Raw genomic sequence first — 11097 nt, 5'->3', positions numbered from 1 at the left:
GACATTTGGGGTTGTGAGTACTTTCTGCTTACAAGCTTCTCCTTCAATATCCCTATTTAGGTATATGGTCTGTTGAATAATTCAGTGACCACTTAAATTTCTTCTCATGAGTCAGCTTTTCACTTTGAAAAAGCAACACCCATTTGTATCGATGAAGTTTCGCTTTTTTTTTTTTTTTAAGTTTCTTACCTTGTTGAATGGAGGAACTAAGAATAGGGAGGAAAGATTTTTACCAAAATGCATAAATTAAGGATTTTAAAAATTATTTTTCTTCCTTTAAGTCTTCGTTGTTTACATGGTAGAATTTTATTATTAAAGAAATTAGTAGGGGTGCCTGGGTGGCTCAATCAGTTGAGTGTCCGCCTTTGACTTAGGTCATGATCCCAGGGTCCTGGGATGGAGCCCAGCATTGGGCTCCCTGCTGAGCAGGGAGCCTGCTTCTCTCTCTCCCTCTCCTGCTTGTGCTCTCTCCCTCTCTCCCTCTGTCAAAAGAGATTAGTGGAGAAATGAACCAGTTCTCAAAAGTGTGAGGCAGGATTGCCCAATATGGCTCTCTCCTGCCTGGTCTTGGTACCAGGTGAGTCTCCAAGTAGCTGGCACACTAATGACACCTGGAAACAATAAGCACCAGGAAAGAAGTTGTTGGGGAGGGGGTAGGGGGTCTTAAAAGAGGAGAAGGGTGATAAATAACTTGTAAAGGAGTTGTTTGCCTCCCGGCATAGCCAGGTTGACATGACGGGTCTCAGTGTGTGCTAACATCATTTATCACTTGTGGTAAACTCCTGTGAAGGAAACCATTCCCCAGTCTACTGATTTGACTAAAAAAAAGTTGTTTGGGGGTCAGAATAAAAGTTCCCTTTTCTTGTTTTCATCCTTGGGTTGCAAATTTTACCCCCTTTTTAGCATTCTGATACGCAACTGGTCACCTTTTAAGCAATTGTTACGAGGAATTCTATCACAAGCCTCAAATAAGAATTCATTAAAAATAACTTCGCATTTCCTCTAGACCCAGAGGTCAGTAAGCTGTCTGAAAGAGCTCCTTTTCACCACTACACCCCAAGTGCAACAACCCCTCTTGACATGGGCTGATTTCCCCGTCACTGTGGCCTTCCAGGATGGACGGAGAAGATAGAGGAGAAGCGTGTGGGAGTGCGCTGCCAACAGAGATGGGCGACTTAAGTTACTACAATGGCCATCTGTCTCTGTTTTGCTAACTCATTAGCTCGGACACCACATTGTGTTAATCCTCACTTCCCCTGGCTATGAGCTGGCTCCAGATCTCCAGGGAACAGTGGGACTGCTCGGCCCGACTCTCCCGTCAGCTGGGCCACAGCCTCTCTGCATCGGGCAGCCTGCCAGGTCTGCCACCCCTCACTGCTGCATGACATTGAGCCGAGGCTTCCTGGTCCCTACGATAGAAACGTAAGCCTCCAGACTTAGCTCACTCTTCCAAAGACTCTGCTAGCCAACGTAATAGGCTTGGTTCTTTCACCCCTAGCACCCCCTCCCTCCTAGCACTCCCTCAAGGCAACTGGCAACTTGAGGCTGACCATCTTAGAAGCTGGATGGCACTGTACCACCAACCAAACGCTCTTCTCTGCTTTCTGGGTCTCACAGGAGAGCCCATTGGGCAGCTAGGAAAGCAAAGCCTAAGGTGTCCCCCAGAACTATAACCAAAAAGACATGTCTTTCTTCTAGTCCTAGTCTAGCATTAAGAGCATTCAACAGTGACACTCAGGGCACTTTCTGAGAATAGTTCAGAAATGTCATTGTCTCTGCTGCTGTGCTGGCTAAGATATGGAAATCATTTCTGTTGACTTATTTTGACTTCTCTGACCCTTGGTTTTCTCATCTGTGAAAGGGTGTTTTCTGAGAAGGACTAAGATATTTTATGAAATCTTTTCCAGCTATAAAAAGGAAGTATGCTGTGCTTATTAATAGCAAAATTTGCTAATATTTACATATATGCCAGACACAACTCTAGGCATTTCACATATTTGAAATCCTTTGAGTTTGTCTGCAGTAGGTATTATTATTAGCTCTGATTTATAGATGAGGAAACTGAGGCACTGAGAGGTTAAGCAGTGTGTCCCAAGGAAACAGCCGATAAGTTACAAAACCAGAACTGAAATCCAGAGGTTGGCTCCTTTAGCCACCTACAAACTTTAGAGTTTGTACCTTTAGCCACTTACTGTAGTCACTTAAGGTGGTCCTTTAAACACTCCATCTGCTCTTTTCCCTCAGCATGATTTCCAAAGTTTGCAGGTTATTTAGATGCAATCTCATCCATATTGAGGCCAACTTCTCCTTTGGAAGTAATTGCTGCCCCCTTTGTACAAATAGAAATTCTGAGGAAAAAAGCAGGGACTTATACATAAGGCCACACACAAGCTATTGGCAGGACCCAGGAATCCCGCTTTCCTGCTGGGGGCTCCATCTGTTAAGTGTCTCTCCCACTCGTAATTATGATGGGCAGAAAATGCAAATATTGGAGGTTAAATATTCTTTGACCTGCTTAACCCTTGCAACCAGAGCAAATCAGGAACAGCTCCATGGACAATTGAGTTAAGTTCCCAACTCAAACTTTGAAATGATCTATGCAGGATATAAAGCATTTACAAGCCTAGGACTCATACAAATGTTGCAATAATATACTGTTTCCTATTTCTCTCCTTGCTGTAAAACAGCCACTAAATATCTTACACCTCCCTGGATGGCAGGGGTCGCAGCTAATTCTGCAAATTTCCTCCCACATTCAGTCCAGGCAGGACTCATCCAGGGATTTTAATAGCAGGAGATGACGGAGAGCTTGTTTTTTGGGGTCCTTTCTGACTCTCTTTGCTGTGATGCTGCCTAGACCCCACTGACCCTTCCTATTTCCTCCCATCTCCCGGAATGGCATGTGCCATTAGCATTTTGGTTTTGAAAGCTGATCCAGAACTCCTCTTTACAGAATTCTCTCTCTTGTCTGTCTCCAGAGGGGTTTCTCATGGAGCAGCAGGAAGGGGATTGCTTCTGCCTCTCATTTACTGCTACCTTTCCAGCTCACTGGAAGACCGTTTATCATGTTATCCAGGGAACAGGGAGGGAAAGCATATACAACTTGGGTCAGCCGGAGTCTGCTTTACGACACAGGAAAATCTGAATCAAGCTGAACCTGTGTGTCCAGTCACCTCTCCCATGCAGGTCTGGACCTAACAGAGCAGAATGAAAAGCAATACTGAAATGCTGAACTTATTGATGGCCTTTCAGTAACAAAACCATCTGGTCCAATGTATCGGCAGCCATCGCTTGCTCCTTTTTTTCCTTAGCACAATTAAACCACGGACCCATTCCCCACAAAGGCCAGTTCCATGTTTAACTGAAGACGCACAGAAATAAATGCGTGTTGGCAGGAAGACAAGCCCTGAGATGAAGCAGGAGGTATGCTGGCTGATAGAAAGGCTGTCATTTTCATTTCTGCTCCATGGCAGCGGCCTCGGATGGATAGCGTCCAGGTAACTTGTAGTGCCTGCACCTTATTAAACTCCTGTTGGATTCACAATTTACAGCGAAAATGCACCTGGAATATTTCAAGTTGGAACTAGACTCTGGTTCATTTGCTCTCAAAAATGATATACAAATTGATTGTGCAACCTCCAGCAAGTAACGGGAAAGCCTTCAAAGTAGAATTTCTGTTAAGAACTTTATTTCTTGATTTATAAATTCCATAATGTCGACTACTGGACAGGCATCGTACCTCTAAAGCAGGACACACCTAGAGGGCTTGGTTTCTCTACAGTCATCTCTTTTAGGTAGGACTCTATTGCATGCAACAGAAAGCATCCTCAAAGTAAGCAAAAGTGCAAATTTTTGCAGGGATACAGGTGTACCTGCAGGAGCTAAGGGTTGGAACGCAGATGACTTCAGGAACAGATGAGACTGGTGTTAAGTACCATCAAGCTAGTCTCTCGCTCGTTCTCTCTCTCAAGCTCTCTTACACACCCTCATGCATGTGCACACACACATTCACAACCCGTTCATCTTTTCTGAAAGAACTGTCACTAGATGGATCTCCTAGATGATGAATAGCCACTAGATACACATGGCTGTTAAACACTGAAATGTGCCCTAAGTGAGCAGAGACTGGGTGGCACAGTGGGTTCAATGTCGGACTCTTTAATCTCAGCTCTGGTGCTGATCTCAGGTTTGTGAGATCGAGCCCTGTGTCAGGCTCCGTGCTGGGCATGAAACCTGCTTAAGATTCTCTCTCTTCCTCGCCCTCTGCCCCTCCCCTGCCAAAATACAGTATCTGGAAAAATAATGCAAAATATCTTGATTTTCATACTGATTACATGTTGAAGGATAATATTTTAGATATGTTGCACTGAAGACAATATATAATTAACATGTATTTCACCTTTTTCTTCTTTTGTTTCATGTGGCTACTAGAAAATTTTAAATTACATTTGTGGGCTGCATTATATTTCTAATGGACCATGCTGTTCTAAATGGTTTTACCAAATATCTAGAGCAACACAAATCTCTCCGTGCCTTACCCTGCGTTAGTGTGCTTGAGGGTCACTAAAAAAAGACATTCAGAGACATATGGGTATCTTCCACCTTTCGAAAGTTTGTTTTATGCCACTTTGTTTTTAGGAAAGAGCTACATCGATAGCTATTCTTATTAATGAGAGAAATCTAAAGGATTTTCATTTTTAGAGAAAGAGCAAAAAGAGGCTTCATGTAGCATTGGTTCTGCATTGAGACCTCATAGAGGCAGGACGGGGCCTGGCTCCTTCCCCTGGAGCTCTGTAGCATGTCAGGTTAAAGCCACCAGAGCTCTGGACTGTGTGAGCACTTGTGTTTTCTCTCCACTTCTTTTTTGCATCCATTAGCAAGATGTGTCCTAAGGTATCCATTAAGCCTGCAAGAGGTGATTTTTTTTGAATCTGGGAACACTCAGAATTCTTTATATAAATTCGTGGTGTTTGTTTCTTCACTTTATGCCATTTCAGTTTACAAAAGTTTCAGAGGCATGGTCTGCTTTTAGATAGCAGGGGGAAGCCCATACACCAGTCAAACACATCACCTTACTCCATCCTTTTCCCTTCCCTTTACCATTCGTGGTGACTCCTACTTAAGCTGTAACAGTTTCTTCCTTTTCATTTATATACTCACCTGAAAAGTACTTATCAAGCCCCTCTTCTGTGCTAGGTGTTGATTAGGCACTGGGGGAGAAAAGTTCTCAGCCTTCCCTGAGTATCTCTTCTACGGGTTTAGCCATGTTTTGTTTGCTTTTGTGACTGAAAGCTCAGTGCAGGAACGGACATCACAGTGTGGCTGCATCTGATGCGGCCCGATCAACACTGTGAGTGAGCCTGAGTGAGACGAGAACTTGGATTTCCAGAGTCACCATTAATGCAGTGTTGTCAAGGGAGAGGTGAAGGATGCTGACAGTAATGAGTCAGGATCTATCCATGACATGGGTCTGTGCTTCTTGTCCTGCTTTTGTTGAGCCAGGTTCCAGAGCCCCTTTCTCAGGGATGACACTAGGGAGATACAGTCATATTGTCTTTTTCATCACCACCACAAAAAAGAGAGAATTGTGCAATTGGAAGTGCAATTTGAGATATTTTTCCCCACCCAAAAGACAGTTGTTTCTCGACTTCCCAACAGAATGCGTATGGAAGCCTTGGGATTCAGGTTTTCTTTTGTTTTATTTTCATTTAAGTAGTTTTTAAAATCAGGTATAATATAGCAAAAAAACCCCAACAACCCTGGTACATCACAAGTGTGTAACACCATGAACTTTCTCAGTGAACATGCATGCATAATCAGCACCCAGATGAAGAAACAAAACATTAATGGTACCCAGGGGCTCCCTCTTCCTGTCACTACCCATATCTCCCAAAGGTAACCACCATCTGAATTTCTACAACCACAGATTAGCTTTGCTTATTTTTGAACTTTATGTAAATGGAATCATATAGTACATTTTCTTTGGTACCGTTTCTTTTGTTCAACATTATTTTTATAGAATTTATCCATGTTGTTACCTGTACCAACAGAAAGTATAGATAGCCAAAAAATAAAAGTTATAATCCTGCTATTGTAAGATAATATAAAATATCAGTGTTTATAATTCTAGGCACCTCTCTATGCAATACAAATACTTTCATAAATTTTTTTTCAAAAATTAGACCGTAGTACACATAATACTTTGTGATTTGCTCTTTTGTTTAATATATTAGGTCTGCGAAATTATCTTAAATGGTGGTCTCTCTTAAGGAAGTTGCAGTATGAATTGAGCTGAAAGATAACTTAAAAGGTGGAATTTAGGGTGCCTGGCTGGCTTAGTGGGTAGAGCATGCAACTCTTGATCTTGGGGTTGTAAGTTTGAGCCCCACGTTGGGTGTAGAGATTACTTAAAAATAAAATCTTTAAAAATAAAATAAAAAAACATTTTTTAAAAAGTAGAAAATTATTTTTTTTAATTAAGAATACATATTAGAATCTGTATTCATCATTTTGTTAGATCTAGATGTGGCCCACCTTGGCTGGGCTTCCAGGAGACTTCTGAATAATGTGGTAAGTAAATGGACCACTGAGTGGCCAGGTTGACCACTGAGATACTGGAGACTGAGTTGGGCCTCTTGTTTCCCAATGAATCTTCTGAATTTCTCCCTACTGTTTTAAATCCAGGTATTCTGATAATATGTAACATGTTAGGAATGTGGGTAATTTTCTGAGTGGCTTGTTGGAGTCTCTGTTCAAGTCCTAACTTATTCTTTAACTTGAGATAAGTCTGTAATATGTTCCTTATTTCTTAAATGGACAGTCTCATCACCACATCTGTTTGGGATCATAAGAAATAATACTTATGTAACATTTTGGAGTCTGTAAATGAAGTGTTCTGTTAAGTTGCTGACTGTTCTTAAAATTTCCTCAACTAAAATTGTGGAAATCCATTGTCATGCATATCATTGCTGAGCGGGGTCATAACTAGACTACAAGTCTTGAGTAGTGGAAACATGTAAACCTTGAGGTTCTAGTCATTTATTTAAAAAGCTACCTGTTTATTTCCTAGATTTTAATACTAAGAGGCTAGCCTGTTATAGTTTTGGTTTCCACACTAAATCTTCCCGCTTGGGTCTTTATCCTTCCCCATTTTGAATTGTATCTATTGGCATATGCCAATGGGTTTTCCTGAGTGAGGTCAGCTGGAACACTAGTATTCTGACATTAACTTTCCCCTGTAGGAGTAAAGAGAAGTAAGTATCCCTGTTAGCCAGTACAAATTCTTCACATGATACTCTTCAGACACTGTCAGGGACCCCTTGGGACCAGCACTGGATGAAGCTTAAAGAAAGTGTACTATGGTGGAGAAAATGCTGGAGCCAATGTATGCAGAGATACAATAGTAGTAGGGGGTCTTGGAGATGGGAGGGGTGTTAGAGGCCTCTAGTCCTGTTCCCTCATTTTTCAAATGGGGAAACTAAGGCTTAAGGAGTTCACAGAATGGACTTAGAAGTTTGATGTTCCATCACTCAGCCAGATGTCTGTACTCTTTAGGAGGCAATGTCTGAGGAGTGATTAGGGTGATCTAGACTGCATTAAACTAGTGCCGTCTCTGGTAACATCTAAAACCTTCCTCTTCTCCAGGTCACCCCCACATCTTTCCTCTTTCCTCATCTAGAGATGTGATGGTGAGAGGAACTTGGCATTCTATCTGATTGGCATTAGAAACTTGGCCTTCTGCTGGAGAATTCAAAAGTTTAGTTCAGGAGATGTTCAGAAGATACCTTTCTCCAGAATCAGGTGGTAGATGTCAACTGTTATTAAATTTATGAGGCTTTCTTCCTTCCTTCCTTTCCTTCCTTCTCTTTCCTTCCTTCCTTCCCTTTCTTTCCCTTTCCATTCTTCCTTCCCTTTCCTTCCTTCCTTTTCTGTGGTATTCTTTTTTAAACTTGTTTCTGATCCAGCCTCTTAATCCTCACTTTTCAAGTTCAATTACATTTCTGTTGTCATAGATGTTTCAGTTGTCGAGTCTTGAGTATGCAAAGATGCTGAGCTTGCCCTTCTGAAATTCTTCCGGGGTCAACTGGCCTTATTTGTCTGGGTCCAGGCAATGAGAATATTTCCAACTCCTTGGGGACTGTCTTGGCCTTGAGCAGAAGTGGGGTCTGAATCATTACCTAAGAGAGCTTTGTAGATTGTCACAGTTGGCAGCCTCAGGACTTGAGCTAATCCTGGAAATTCCTTAACTTCCCAGAAAGAAGGCTCCACAAGGTCAGGCTGAGGTCCTCAGAGAGAGCAGATGGAATAAAGCTTGCAACTAGTCACTTCTGCAGCTGGACCTGGAGATAAATAAAGTCATACCCATTTTTGTGGATCATCAAGCCTTTGCTTCTCAGGGGCTATCCGTTCTTGCTTCTTTTTCCCTGTGTGTGCGGGGAGGAGGCACTGCAGTCACCGAAAGAAAAGCAAGAAAATGTGTTGACTCAGTTCCCATGGTGAATGCAAGGAAAGCCAGGCCAATGGAAACAACTGAGAAATTACAAAAATGTGTTTCTTTCTGGCAGCGGCGCAGTCGGTCCTTCATATCCAGTCACTATAATCGACTCATCACCCAAACTCTTTCCAGGGTCATTATCCCAGTTGTGGGGGGCTGCTTCTCCTGCAAACAGATGTTGGTTTTACTAAGTGTCCTCTCTCCCCAACTTTCTCTGTGGCAAGTGAAGAGTATCAAAGCATCATTTAGGGAAAGAAAGTTTAAAAGATCAGAGAAAAAATCCTGCAGATCTTCTAAAGGCTCTGGCATAACTGGCTCAAGTCACATAAATTATAAACTATGAAGCCACCTATAAAATCCAGTTTTAATTAACTTGAAGGCATGTTGGTGTTTTTTGCTAAAATGAAATTGTATTGCAGTGGAAAACCACCAAGACAAGGTACTTTGGGGCATTGTTCACTGGGGCTTGGGTGTTGGCAAGCGAATCGTGTACTTAGAAAAAGCTAAGTAAACCTTGTTTCTCTGGGGCCTTCTTAGCTTTGGAGGACTTGTCCTATGTTCCCTGGAATGTCGGGAGTGCCCCCAGGTAGGACCCCGGTGCGACTCAAAAAGTATGCCGATTCTTATTTTTATTACCATTCTAGTCTTCCGTCATCCCGCTCCCTGCCTGTCCCCATCTCTCTTTAGCCCTTGGCCTTGACACCCTAGGACTGCCTCTTTCATTCCCCCCCTTGCACTGACTGATCTGATCCCCACTATCATTTGTGTGAACAGTGGATGACAGAGAGCACTCTATAAGGAGACAAGAATGCTATTTCAGGCTTACAAGACAAATGGAGCCCAGACACCACAAGGGGCTGGTGAAAACTTGAACCCCTCTTTTGAAACTCGTACTTCACTCGTTATCTGCGAGCTGAAAGGGACCTTCAAGATCCTCTAATGAAAGGCCCTCGTTTTCCTAAGGAGGACACTGAGCCTCAGAGGTGAAGTGACTTGCCCGAACTAGTGAAGACCATTCAAGGGGGGCTTCTCCATCTCATCTCCTGCCCTTTCCCCTCCAGCCAGTGCTGCAAGTTCTGCAACCCTGTTGATTCCAACACAGCCCCCAGCCTGGGAATCCTGCCTTGTCAGCAGAACGTCTCTGCAAGCTGACATAGGCCATGTGCGCGTTTGGTCAGGAGGGTGGCCGGGTTTCCCATTCCGGTTCTGCCTCTGCTTTGTTGGCTTAAACGAGTCACTTCTTCCTTTGTCTATTTGCCCGATTGCTAAGGAGAAGATAATGAACCTTTCCACCTATCGGGCTCACTTGAGTGTTATAAAGAATAATCAGGTGATATTTGTGAAGTGCTTTGAGCCTCTGGGAATGAGGAGGGGTGAGTTCAGTAGAGAGCATTATTAGCTGCAAGCACTTATCAATGGAGCTGTTTAACAATAGTGGAGAGTAAGGATACTCAGAAATGAATTCCAGGGACTAGCCCTGCTTTGAATTGAGGAGGAGGATTAGCAGGGACCTAATAGGTATTCCCCTTCTCCAGTTTCTTTAGTGTGCCGTCAGACTGGGAAAGGTAATGACATTCTTCTGTGTCGGATTCAGCCTGGAGTTTCAATTGGGATGTCAAAGTGTACTTGTCTTCTATTCTCATACCGAGGCTGTGTTATGATTGTTAAAGCCCTGGGCATCTTCTATCCCCTGGGGTAATTTCACTGAGAAGCTATACAAAGTAATTTCTATGCAGCGGCTGGGCTGCCGTTTATAAGGTTGATTAGTGGAGCTTCTAAATCTAAAAGTGCCCGGGGAGCAATGTGGGTGATGTGGAGAAATAAAAGGCAAGGTCTTCATCATGGTTGATCTTTTTTTACTATCCCGCTCTGTGGGGATTTTGTCGGGAACTCAAATGTACGGACGGCACAAAACACGGGGCCTAATGGCCACCGTGTCATTCTCTTGCGTGTGAAAACAGGGATGTAGCCCAAGTGAACGTGAACTTGCCAGGTCACTAAATACATTTAGAGCCACCTTTTAATGTTCCCTTCCCCACCAAGGGCTCGATAAGCGAGCGTTGTTTCTGGGCGCCTGAGACATGTGAGAATGTTTTCGAATGGTTATTCTGAGGAAGGAACTGTTGTTCCACACTCATACCCCACTGTTTGAAGACCCTCCATCCTGAGTTCAGGTCTCTCTCTCACTTTCAGGGTCAGGAAGACAGGAAAAGAAAATCAAAGCCGGAGACATGTTTTGAGTTCCTGTGGCTCTCTTCTTCTTCTTCTTTTTTTTTTTTTTTAAATATTTATTTATTTATTTGAGAGAGAGAAAGTGAGACAGAGCATGAGTGAGGAGAAGGTCAGAGAGAGAAGCAGACTCCCCGTGGAGCTGAGAGCCCGATGTGGGACTTGATCCTGGGACTCCCAGGATCATGACCTAAGCCGAAGGTAGTCGTCCAACCAACTGAGCCACCCAGGCGTCCCCCTGTGGCTCTCTTCTTAGTGGGTAGGAGTAGGGCCAGATTTGATCATCGTTTTCTGGAGGGTAGGGAGAGCACAAGATGTCATTTGGAACTGTAATTTTCCTGATCAAAGTTATATTAAGGAACATGCACCAATTG

At 43.2% G+C, this 11097-nt stretch overlaps 1 protein-coding gene across 3 annotated transcripts in view; it reads left to right on the top strand.

The window, feature by feature from the left end:
- Positions 1 to 11097, top strand: part of RAD51B (RAD51 paralog B) — a 681452-nt gene that overhangs the window by 491463 nt on the left and 178892 nt on the right. The gene's annotated exons all lie outside the window — the stretch shown is intronic.

This window comes from Mustela nivalis (genome assembly GCF_964662115.1).
Source record: "Mustela nivalis genome assembly, chromosome: 6".
Lineage (NCBI taxonomy): Eukaryota > Metazoa > Chordata > Mammalia > Carnivora > Mustelidae > Mustela > Mustela nivalis.
The sequence above is the reverse complement of the archived record's forward strand: the minus strand, read 5'-3'. Positions and strand labels throughout refer to the sequence as shown.